We start from the raw sequence: 12709 nt of genomic DNA on the forward strand, positions 1-12709 counted from the left end.
TGAAAAAAATTGCATTTGTGGTGGGAAATTAGGAATTCCTACGATTACCTGTTTAAGTGAAGGTACCCACAACCATCCCAATACTTCGTCCTGCAACATAGTCTCCGTTTCCTACGTTGTCGGCGTTCCCGGCCGGCGAGCGGCCCACACAAACCAATGGCGAGGACATGAGCAAGAAATAAAACAAAACCAATCGCCGACGACACCGACAACGTTGATGTCTGCCATTTCTGGAAAGTGTGATACCTTCTTAAGAAAATAAATAATGAAATATACTTTACTTAGAAAATTAAAATTCGATAAACTCTTCTTGACGTAATTCTGCTGAGACTCTTTGTTCGCAGGTTTGTGTATGATGTTTGCCCTTGGGCTGCGCTCTAACTTCAAGAGTTAAGTGTCAGCATGGGTTATCATACATGAAAATACTCCCTTCCTGTTAATTAAAGAGAGAGTTATTTCAATTAATCGCTCGCAACCAAGGATCACAGTTGCTTATGTCGCGACCTGGCGACGACTCTAATTTCAGTGAAACAGCCACTTTCCACAAATAATATCAGAACTTACTGTGGTTAGGGAAAGTCTGTTTTGTGTAGAAAACTTAACAAATGTCAATACAAAAACTTAAATGTATGTGGACTGAAATATGACAATATGGGATTATATGCCAGCATACTCTATAAAAAGTTTGTGCTAACAGTGTCTGTTTGTTCGACGGGCAGAAAAAACAGTGATTTCTTTGCTAGAGTGTGATTTAACTCCATTGACGATAAACGGCCACTGTTAAGCGTAAGTTCTTTTTCTGACCGTCGAAACTAACTTTGGAGATTAGAAGGAGCCCTTCTCTGAAGGAAAGAGTTTAAGGAAGACGACTGTACTTAAATTCGACCTAGACAGTACTAAACCACTTAACCATATCTAAGGTTTTGTATCTTTCGCGGGAGTAGACTAGATGTCCATAATCATTTTTCAGGTTTCTCCTACACATTGGGACATGAAAAACATCGGTGCTTGGAAAAGTTTTCGTGCAGATTCCAAATCAACTTGTTTCAAAGCCGAATTTAACTTAAGTATCGCTTTCAGTTTGACTGTAATTCAATTTTCGCGTACTACTCTACTTATAAAAGAGAATAATCATTTGATGAAGGTATTAATTTATATTGATCCAGCTAATGGTTTTCAACATCAAAAACCACTCGTAGCATTAATCAAGTTAAACTGAAGATGAAAAACTAAATGGATAACAGTTCTGAGAAACCAGCCAAAATTATGGGCCAAAAGTAAAATTTGATAGACACAAAAAAAAAACGAAATTTAACTGATCTCCAGGAATTTTACACACGATTTTCCTTGCACTTTGATTCTAATGAAAGCTACAGTATGGGATTACTTTTAGAAGTCTGATCAATGTTCACATGGCATGATAAGTTGCCACTGGGATCACCAGATTTAACTGGATAAAAGTACACGAAGCTTTCCGGCGCTAAACACTAGATAAAGAAATAGCATTTACAGTACCATGCACACAGGTGTTGATATGAGGTTGTAGAAAAACAGATCACGGCAAATGGGACACATAACCTTATTTTTATCTCATTCAAACCGAGTCAGTTTTCCACCACGAACTCTCTTTTTTCTAACAGGGCGTACCACCTGCAAAATAACAGTATACATACTGTGAACCTGTTTCCTGTCCCCAAGGTTCAATCCGCAATAACAATTAATCATGAACAACGAGATTTCTAAATTCTATTTGTCGTTATGGGGGGTGATGAGCATGGTTATTTGCGTGGTTGTGATATATACGTTTTAGCAAGTCTGCCGTGGTTTTTTTCGCAATAGTGAAATAAAAAATCAAATTTTGGGGGGTTCGGCCTGATGTATAACACTGTGAGGTTCAACAAGGCTTGTGCTTTGATCGTTGTCAGTTATTTAAGTGATGATCTTATTGGTAACAAATGTAACTTTTAACGCTACACTTTATCTCTCTAATGTCGTTAATCTCAAGTCTTAAGAAAAAGGTCACTCCTTGAAATAGAACTTGCATTGAATTTTTTTGGTCAAGCGTCACCTGATAATTATCTTTGTTTATAGGGCACAGGGAGGGGGGTCGCAGAGTTATTTAAATCCTATAACTCCCGGATCAAATTGGAATTCTCTTAACGTCAGCCTTACAATTCTCATAATGTTAGTTCAGAGAGTTTCGTATTGGATCACCTTATTGCCAGATTGATTATATCTTATTCTCATAGCTTGTGTGGTTTGATATTGTATTGATATTTAAGGAGAAATTCTTTCCTGGTCACTAATGGGAGTTAAAGAGTTGAGGAGCAATAAAATGATCACAATTACAAACAAAAGAACAAGCTTCAAAGTTTTAAATTTCCTATGGACAGCTGTTCCTTCTACACTGGAATCGGTATATACTTATCTAATGCGGGAACAAAAGGAATAACTTAATTTAAAATGCGAACTTCAAATGGCAAGTCGGTAACTTGTTTTAGCTGAGAATATGAGTCTTAGATAGCTCTGATTAGAAGGAATAGCTGCTATCTTTGTTTGTTCACGTGCTTATCACTGGTTGGAAGATACGCAGTGAGGACGTTCAAGGCAAGACGTAGGAATGATCTTGAGACAACAATTTTATTCTTTTCTATTAAACTCAGAAAAAAAACATAATTATATTCTAGCAGGGTCAGACAATCTATACGTGAAGTGGATACATGTTTCGATATGTAAACTTGTTTAAGTAACCTCTCACTGAAATTGCTCCGTTCCTACTGGTAGACATTTCACACGCGATGTCTTTTATCTTGACGTCTAGTTTATCCTACATGCATCATTTGCTAGAACTAGGACTGCGAACGGAAGAATCAACACGACTGCACAGTAAATCTCTCTCAAATTTTGTTGTCTTAGTAATCTTTCATTATAAACTTTTTCCTCTGCTGGTTTCGTTGGCTCTTTCTCCTCCTCGTTTTTCCTGAAGGCGTTCAGGAAATCATACTTCAACGGTATAATCTCCCGTTCAAACAAATACTTTGCTAAGAACGACACCGACACGATCGTAGAAAAAGAAACAATCATGGACAGAGTACGGAACGGAAACAGCTGGCCCTTTACCTCGTCCATAAAATGGGTATTTAATGAAGGGGTGTGAAAACCAATTTTATCTTCCCCTCCCCCCACGCGCAGAAAAAGCCCAAATATATAGCCTGCAATGGATGCCGTAAGTATTGGAGGCTTTGAAATAGATAACACAACACAACTGTGGGAACAGTATCACAAACACGAGATCACTGCACAGATGGAATAACACGTAGATGGAACCAACAGACAGTGCCATGGCTGTAGCGGCCGCGCCAACTCCAAATATGGCAAAACGCATCACCCACACAACTTCTTTCCTCGGAGGCCTGAAAATAGAAATATCGAATGCAGATGTTTTCATGTTTACTCATTCTTTAATTGTTATTATTCAGGGGACTTTCTTTGAGAGAGCAACTTGAAATAAACCCTTTAAAAAATAAGTGGAAGTAAGTGATGCTGAAATTTCCAATTTTTGAAAGAGGGTTCCTTATGGCATCGTCTTTATATTTCCCCCTGGGTGTCCACTCATAGAGGCAAAGTACGGATAGCATCTTTCTATGTTACATTTAGAACCGAGTTAGCTTTAATGATACAATACACAATATCAGGAGCCCATTACTGGGCCTCTTACAGTATGTACAATATATCTCACCGCTAATGCTAGGGCCTCGTCGAGTTTCCTGGAAACCTAGTTTGAGAACCCATGCTAGATACACAATACTTTACCTTCTGTCTAAAGATGAGTTTGTAAATGTTATGGGCAAACATAGAGCTGGCTGAGAGCATACTGGAATCAGTGGACGACATGACGGCAGCAGACACAGCACCCAGACCAATGAATGACACAGCTGTTGGTGTGAGGTACTGAAGCACCATGGGAAGATCAGAGTTTTATCGACATAACCGAGGCTGTTTGGTTTGTAATGTTACCCTCAGGTGGTTTGTAGAACGAAGTTTGGGTCCAATCTAAGGGGAAAAAAAATCAGACTTGTAATCTTGTTATAATGATGGATAAAATTACTATGAAAGGACCCATCTGATTCAATTTCGTCTCTTTGAAAATCTATGGTGAGGTGGTCTAAGGGACTGCTTGACTGCAGGACTATAAATGGTTCCGTCAAAGAAGTGCCGCGAAATCTTTAAGAAACAGTTTGAGCAATGCGAACACGTGTCTGCTAAGGTCACATGGTAAGGAATTATATTTCGCTATAGTCTGCCAAGACTACCAGAATATCTACGTGATACAAACATTTCAATATCACTTCGATATCGCGTATTTTTGTCCTTCAGAAAGGACTTGTTGTCGATGGTGTAAAGGAACTTCTACGTGGTTTAAATATTTCAATATGACTCCTCCATAGTTTGTTTCCAACAAATGGAGCGTTTTGTCACCTAAGTGAAAATCTCCGACAACACAAGGTTGTTGCCGCTTTACTGATCCCAGTTCCGGCACTGTGGTCCAATCGCTTATTTTACCAATACAATTTCTATCTTTCTTGCATGATGATCACTGCATATTATTTAAGGAGTTGAGAGTCAGAGATTGAATTGAACTTTTATCCTTCGCCAGCAGGAGTAACTGAATTGAAGGCTGATCCCACACCAGAAAGACTATCATGTGTGTTATCTGGTTACCTGTTGAAGCACCGATGGCTCCAATGAGTATTGCAGGAATAGCCATGACCATGCATCCAAAGGAAGCGTTCAGAGACAATATACGAGCCTTTCCTGGTGTCTTGCACGACAACACACGCTGAAAGTACACTTGCCATGGAAGGCCACCGCAAATCTGGACAGGAAAAACGAAGCATCAAAATGAGATCTATGAACAACCAAAACGCCAGAGGGCGTGTAAACCGGAAGAGTGAGAAACGGGCGTCGTTTTTTTCGCTGCCATCATCACGGACTTAGGTCAAACATTTGGCGATGGTGAAAGATTAGAAACGAAGCTTACCAGCAGCATAGCATAGTCCAGCCACACTCCAATCTTTGCAGTAGGTATCTCTCCAACCCATTTGCCGGAATCTTCGGTGATGCTGCTCACTGCTTTATGAGTCATGGCGAATGGAATACTGAGCCCCTAGTGAGTGAGGTGGAAAGATTAAAATTAAAGAATTGAAAAATGTCTGCAGAACGAACAGAGAAAAACAGTATGATGCAAAAATACATTTCTGAATAATCAGAGTCAATTTAATTTTCTAGTCATGAAGTATCCTAAATCCTAAATCTTCTTCAGTACGTGTTTTCGTGTGTTTTTAAGAAAAGACTGGGTCTAGAGTCATTCTTCGGCAAAAAAGTTCTCGTTGCGATGACGTTCATGTCACAATAAAGTAGACTGCTGACCACACTCACCAGTCCAACAAAGATGCAGATGAGCTGAATAACATCAGTGTAAGCTACAGAGTACAATCCACCCATCAACGTGTAGAAAATAGCAATACACGCGGAAACAACGACAGAAGTGAAGCGATCCAAGTTGATAACGACACTCACAGTGGCACCAAGAGCTGACAAGATGGCGCCAGACCAAAATACTTCGCCCAAAAGTGCGGGGATGTATAACAATCCACCCATACGCGGACCGTACCTTTCTTGGAAAGGGTCAATCATGGTAACGTACTCTCTTTGGCGCATTATCTTGGCAAAAAGAAGTCCACCTGACGGTAAAAAAATCATAATCAATTTCAGTGCCTTTAGATTCTTTCATTCATCCAAGACAACCCTGTGGTTTTTAATCATATTGTAGACATGAAATTGTTATTTCAAACTATGCACATTTAGTTAGTTGGTCTGCCTCTGTGCGGGGTCTTCAACATTACTACGGACCATGCCTATAACTCTTATTGCGTTTTTCTTATTTTATTGATCGACATCACATTCTAGTTTTTATAAATGTCAGGTATTGAGATGGCTATCTAGACTTGAATAATCGAATAACTTAATATGAGAATAGCTAGGAGTGAGCTATGGCATATTCGAAAAATGGATTGTCATCGACTGAATTAAAACTGAATTAGAACTGTTTTTTTTTTTTTTCAGTTTCACCCGAGCTTACATTCAACGGTGATTGTGTCATAGGCGAGTGAGAACAGTTGAAACAAGTTTATTCTGTCGGGCCCAGCTCACTCACGCCCTACTTAAAGTCGTCGAAATAGAAGAGAAGGAAAACTGTTTTTTTTCCTTTTTTTTTTCCATAGCCGTCCTAAACGTCCCGAAGAAGTGCATGTTTGATTCCAATCAGTCAATTGCCAAACCATTAGAAATTCCAAGGACAGTATTTTAGTACCTTATCTCCGTAATTGCTTTCTTACTCACCTAACCCCAGGCTAAGAGCATAGCCCCAAGGGCCTGGGCCCAGACGAGACCTTGGTCTTTATCATAGAGTACCTCCGCTGTACCATTGATGTATCCTCCGCCGACCCATGTTGCTATGGAAACAAACAACGTAACAGGCTTGCAAAATTGACATGCAGAGAACTTTGAAACTTGCTTTAGTTGAATTAGAAGGGAGGTTAACCGAGTCATAAAAAAGATATGGGAGCTTTGTTATCTAGTTCCCTGAAACGATTCTCTGTGTTGTCCTCTGTTGTCATGCATTATCAGATGTCAGTGAAATTAATTTTTTCCCGAAAATCCCTCTTGTATTTAACTGTATAAAAAATACAAAACTTCACGATAGCCATTGGCAACTAATTTGAGAGAGGAATATAACAGCCCTTTCCGCTCTGGAAAAAGAAGTCTGCCGTAATATATAAAATTCATTTCATAAAGTTTATGGATGATACCGGCTCGTGGATCACTCGCTGATGATCATAAAAGCCTTTTTCAATAGATAAAATTATTTCATAGAGTTTATAAATGGTATCGAAAATGAGAGTTTTGAATTATACAGCCGAATTCCCTTGAGTACCTCGAAACACGTAGAAAGGTTCTCTGTTCTCAACCCTCTATGTGAAGTTGGAAGCAACGTTTCGTTAGAGAAACTCCCTGGAACGGTACAATATGCCAATGCAAGATAACAATGGACACTGAAATATACTTATTGAGGAGAATATAGATCCTTCCGTAATTAATTACTTTCTAATCATATGAAATAAGTGCAGCAGTTACATTGTGATGAAGAAATCAAGACTTTTGATTACCTGTTAAAGTGAAGGTACCCACAACCATCCCAATACTTCGTCCTGCCAACATAGTCTCTTCCTCGTTGTCCTTTCGCCGGCGAGCGGCCCACAAACCAATGGCGAGAATGAGCAGATAAAACAAAACAATCGCCACGACACCGGCAACGTTGATGTCAGCCATGTTTGGATGGGGTCGCTTCTTTGTTGGTCCGCTTTCGAGAGAAAATTAGACAAATGTACTTTTATGAGAATTCATATTTACTTATAGACTGAGTAGAGCAGGGGGCCTCACGGGAAAAATTTGGCTCGAGGCCATCACGTACAGACCGAGCATAGCGTACTCTGTCTTTCAGAGAGTCAAATATTTCCTGTCCGAACTGAGCTAGCGCTTTCAATAAACATTTTATGACTGAATATAGCTCGTAAGTTACGAGGCAGCATATCCTTTTCTGGCCTGTTCACGCCATCGCGTGGATTTTTTTTTTAATACTAAAAGAAAGGAACAAAAAAAAAAGAGCTCACGGGGCCATACAGTTTATATCATAAAAAAAACTATTAAATAGGAAAATACTATGGCATGAGTTGACAATATATAACATTCTATACAAGCTTTTCGCCGGCTAAAGTAAATGGGCTGTAGATGGCACGCCATATTCCATTCCTTCTAGGTAACAATTGGTTCTTGCTGCAGCGTGTTTCTCGAGATATTAATCCGTAAGGAAGTTCGAGGACAACGAAAGATGCTTAAAAGTTGCTCTCGGCTACACCTCGAGCAACTATAGCTTTTTGAATGTTCTTTTATCATGAATCAAACTTTTTGAGAAACACTGTCTCCTGTATATCTATTATAAATTGTCTTTTTCAAACGAAAGCTCTAGTAAAACAAAATTGGTTAAATAACTTAATACCGAAAAAAAATAAAAGAATAGCTTGTTTTACTCATAAATCAAGATTCAAGATAAAAATATACATGTTACACATGCAAGAGTTATCTATTTGGGGGCGGAACATTTTGTGCAACTGATGTTTTCATATTGGTCAAAGAAGAAAGGTACTTTAAGTACACTCCACCAGATATATCACATTATTTTACCCTAATAGAGATAAAAGAATCAAATTTATCTAAAATAACTTTAAAACAGGAATTTTGGGTCTATTGTCTCTGTTGTTTGCATGATTTTGAGAAAAATAAAACTCCATCGGTGCCACGCTTACCTCCGTGTCTCCGTTAAAAAGAAAATCAAAATTATGGAGACAGTTATTAAAAAATCATGCTATAAAATTTAGTTGTGGAAAACACACCGAAACCACATTTGATCTCCAATATACCCAAGAAAAAGATATTTTGCCGTCTTTGTTATTGAAATAACTGCAGATACATGGAACGAACGGGAAAGAATTAATTCTCAAAGCCTTTCGCGTTGCCATAACATCGTGGGTTTCTTGATTGGCTTTTGCCTATCTTAAATCTTCCTCTTGCGTGTAGAATACGTATGTGAGGGTTGTATGTAAAATTCATGTTCACAATAATGTTCACGAGACATAAATTGCCGTTTAAATGTTGTGCAGCTTTTGATTTTTTTCTGACAGTCACCCTTTTAAGACCCGCTTTCTATTGCACCGTTCCCCGTTTCCCGTCCCTTGATCTTTCTTTCCTGTTCCTGGTTTCAGAAAAATTCCTTAAAAAGCTAGAGTTGCTCTTAGTTACGCCTCAGGAAACTCTTTCGCACTTCTCTTTCTCTCTAACCTTCCCATGTGCTTCATATTTTGATGAGGCACGCTTACGTATGAATCATTGTTAACTAAAAGGAATGGAATAGTGCCATCTGTAAAAAAATAATTTTTTGAAAAGCTAGTATAGAATGTAATGTAATGTTTACTCATCCAATAGTATTTTCTCATTAAAGAGGGTAAATGAATTTTCAAGCTTAAACATATTCTTATGTCAGTATCTAACTGCATATGTAACTCAGTTATATTTGATTCCAATCAGCTTATTTAGGCTAAGTGCTTAGTTTATCCCGTGGTGACAGGAAAAATAGGGTACCTGTTCTTTTATTTTGGTCCTGATAATCATTTTCTCATCTACAACTTTCAATGTACTCTGTATAAGGATTAGTTTTGATATCTTTTCAAGATTACAGTCAAATATGAGGTTGGTTTTAAGTGTGATATGTTTGTGAGTTGATATTAAAAATCTGGGTCGCTATTCAGTTTTCTTTGCCAAATAATTTTTGAAAAGGTTGTTCGCGGTTTTCCAGACTGAGTGTAAAGAACCGCAAAGTGAAATTAGTCTTTTAAGCTTTGCTTCGAATTTGGTAGTAGTTGTATCCAGCTATGCGAAGTCATAAACATGATGCAAATCCCAATGCGTATTGGAAATTTCATAAAAAACCTTGACCTTTAACGTTAGTAGTCTAAAGTAGCTCCAAGTTATAGAAATACCATTAAGGATCACACTGGCCGTTTGGAATTTATCAAATTTGTCAGATGAAGTGATCAGCTGATGAGGTTCTGGCAATTTTAAAGGAATGATTAGCTCTGAAACTGCTGGGTTCCGACAGGGAAAATCTAAGGCCGTGGGAAAGTGAACCAGCGGGTAACCTTACGAAGGGAAAAGATGGATCAGTTCAAAATAGTTGGCGAACCATGAAGACAGGACATTTGGCTTGGAGTGAATCATTTTGTTTCGGGTTCATTCGTTGCAACACTCAGAGTAGATACACGCCGAAAAAAATCTGAAAGAGTGAGAGGAATTCGTGTTTTTCTCTTCTTACTCCAAAGTGAAACTTGAGTAAGGATTAAAGAGAACTGAGACGACTCGATTAAATAACATTTTGTGTTATAATAGTGTTATCATAGATTACATTAGTATACCATGCACATAGCACCTAAGGTCAGCGCACAAAGGACATTTATACTAATTTGTATTGGTTTTTGAGTTGTTAGATTGTTGTTTTGTTGCTCTTTTTGTATTTGTGCCCCCTTTTACTACATCTGTCTTTGCATTACGCATAATGCCATTGTACACCATCACATTACCGTAAAGGAAATGGATGAAGAGCTACAAACTTATGTAGTCTATACAAAAAAAAAAACTTCCCCTGTATTTGCCCATCATCAATAGAAGTATTCTATTTCAAATCACTCGCATTCATACTCATTCAAAGGTATGGGAATAATGATTGAGGAACTCAGGGGAGAGGGATACAGCAGTACAGCCTAAACGATGAGGGTGGAGACAGGGTCATTCTCTCCTCCGCGCTGCGCTGTAAAAAGCAGATAAGAATGGATTGAACAATTGTAATGTTCACCTAGCTGATGAAACTGTATTGTTGTTGCGTTTTTCAACTTTGCATATCATTATGAGCGCTGTGACTAGAAACAATGCTACAAATGTATTTTTTGTCCCATGTATTGCATAAGCAAGAATCTCTGCAATCCTGAACACTAATTTCCTTACTCATCTGTTATCCGATTAGCGCCAGACAAAATCGATTAAAATGGAGGATAGCTTCGTGCAGGTTGCTTGATCCGAGCTTAGTATGTCAGATTTGATCAGGAAGAACTATTGTAGAAAGTTTTGCTAATAAATCTCAGAACGCAACTCGGTGACGGCTGAGACTGGCGCAATGCCAGTACTATTTAAACTCACTTAAATAAGCAAACAAACAGATCAGGACTTTGACCTGAACTTTAAATCCGTGATTACCTCGTTAAAACTGATCACTTTTGTCCGAAAATGCGTCAAAGAGTTAAGGCGATAGAAACTACCAGTTTCAGAGATGCAAGCTTTTCTGAAAAAAAAAAACAAAAAAAACAAAGTTACGCGCGGAATTTAATCAGTTCGAAGGAACTTGTTTGATTTTACAACATTTGATTCCAGACAACTAAACTTTGTTCTTAGAATTGTAGTTTTGAATTTTTAAAGAAATAAATTCGGCAGTTTCTATGATAATCAGGAAACTTAATCTGAAGGAGTCAGCCATCACTAGCACTAAACAGAAAATAAACCATCTTATAAAAATATCAACTACTGACAGCGAGACTTGCAAAACAAGCGGGGACAACGTTATGTGATCTTGTTCATCTTCATTTGCATGACTTGTACAACCGTGACTGAACGTATTAATTGCACCAACTATCTGGATAAGTCTTAGAATGACCCCATTTACTTACTTCTCGAAAACATTTTAGATTCTTTTTCATGAACAGATTTGTAAACGTTGAGTGCGAGCATAAAATTCTCGATTAGTGCAATCACCGGTATACCCGAATTCAGAAGTCACGACAGCAACACCGAGGAAGAAGTCGATCAAAAAATGAATTCTTATTTTGGTGTTTACCATCTTTTTCGTTGCCATACCTGAACTTCAGCTTAATAAATGTAAGCAGCGTTGTGTTCAAAAATAATTTTCCGTCGGGTTTCCGGCGTCCTTAATCCACGCAAATTTTGATGACTTAGCGTTTCTGTGTTGTAGAGGACGTCTATGAAATCTACAAAGTTTTAAAATGCACGGGGTAAGCTATCGTTCTGCTCAAAAGATCATTTCTTTTTTTGACACGTCCTCGTTGCTGTCGCTATCGTGGTTTGCTTAAGGTTCCTAATAAGTGGGCTGGATGGGCAAATTTTGTAAAACTGTTCCCTTATTATCTTGCTTTTTCCGAGTTAGAAGGCATTCTAGTGTTACTTAAATGAAAACTTAGGTGGTATGGTCTATGATACGGACTCAGAACTGAGGCACAGCTCACCTGTGGTAAAGCGTCGTCGTTGTTGTTGCAGCTGCCGTTGGAGCAAAGTTCTGAAGTCAGTAACCAAAGAATGTATAAAGCCAAACGTCAGATTGATGAAATAGAAAACGTTTGTCTTGTCAAACTTATGTTTAGAGGTCATTCGCGGAGATGTGACCCCTGGCGAAAGCCAACGAAAGTAATTGTACCCTCCCCCCCCCCCCACCTCAGAGGAGGTGGGGGGGAGGGTACACTTAATGCAACAGAGAGAGTAGAAACATATATGTCCAAACTTAATGTGATAAACGAAAAATGTGAACTAATTTAATCGGTGCTTTGGCATGTTTTCAATTATTCCCTTAGAAACAAAATTGACTATCAAAAAAAGGCAACAAGTGGACGTTGGTAGCTAAGCTTAACACGAAACAAGAAAACTGATTCCGAGTAAAAGCGCCCCCCGGGGTAGTTGTGCTTGGAACAATTCAATCTTTGGCTCCTTTTCAAACTACATCAGCCTAAAGGTGAGATAAGATGCAAGTTTATTGTGCACTACACTCTGCCGTCTGCCGGTGGAGCTTAAACTGTGGCTTACAAGAGTTTCAAGGTTAGTTTTGTTCGTAAGCAAAAATATCATTTTGCTGGAATAAGACATTTCAAAGACAGAGTCAAATCTTCTTCTCAAATAACTTCTATTTATAACTTGGCTTTGTTTTCCTTAGACAAACTTAAAGCTGCGGATGTGGGTCAATGGATTATGTTTTGATTAT

At 38.4% G+C, this 12709-nt stretch overlaps 1 pseudogene; it reads right to left on the bottom strand.

Moving 5' to 3' along the window:
• Positions 1-2621: 2621 nt before the first annotated feature.
• LOC131778823 (high-affinity choline transporter 1-like) lies at positions 2622-12069 on the bottom strand (annotated as a pseudogene).
• Between the last annotated feature and the right edge of the window lie 640 nt (positions 12070-12709).

This window comes from Pocillopora verrucosa, chromosome 4, assembly GCF_036669915.1.
Source record: "Pocillopora verrucosa isolate sample1 chromosome 4, ASM3666991v2, whole genome shotgun sequence".
NCBI classification, from domain to species: domain Eukaryota; kingdom Metazoa; phylum Cnidaria; class Anthozoa; order Scleractinia; family Pocilloporidae; genus Pocillopora; species Pocillopora verrucosa.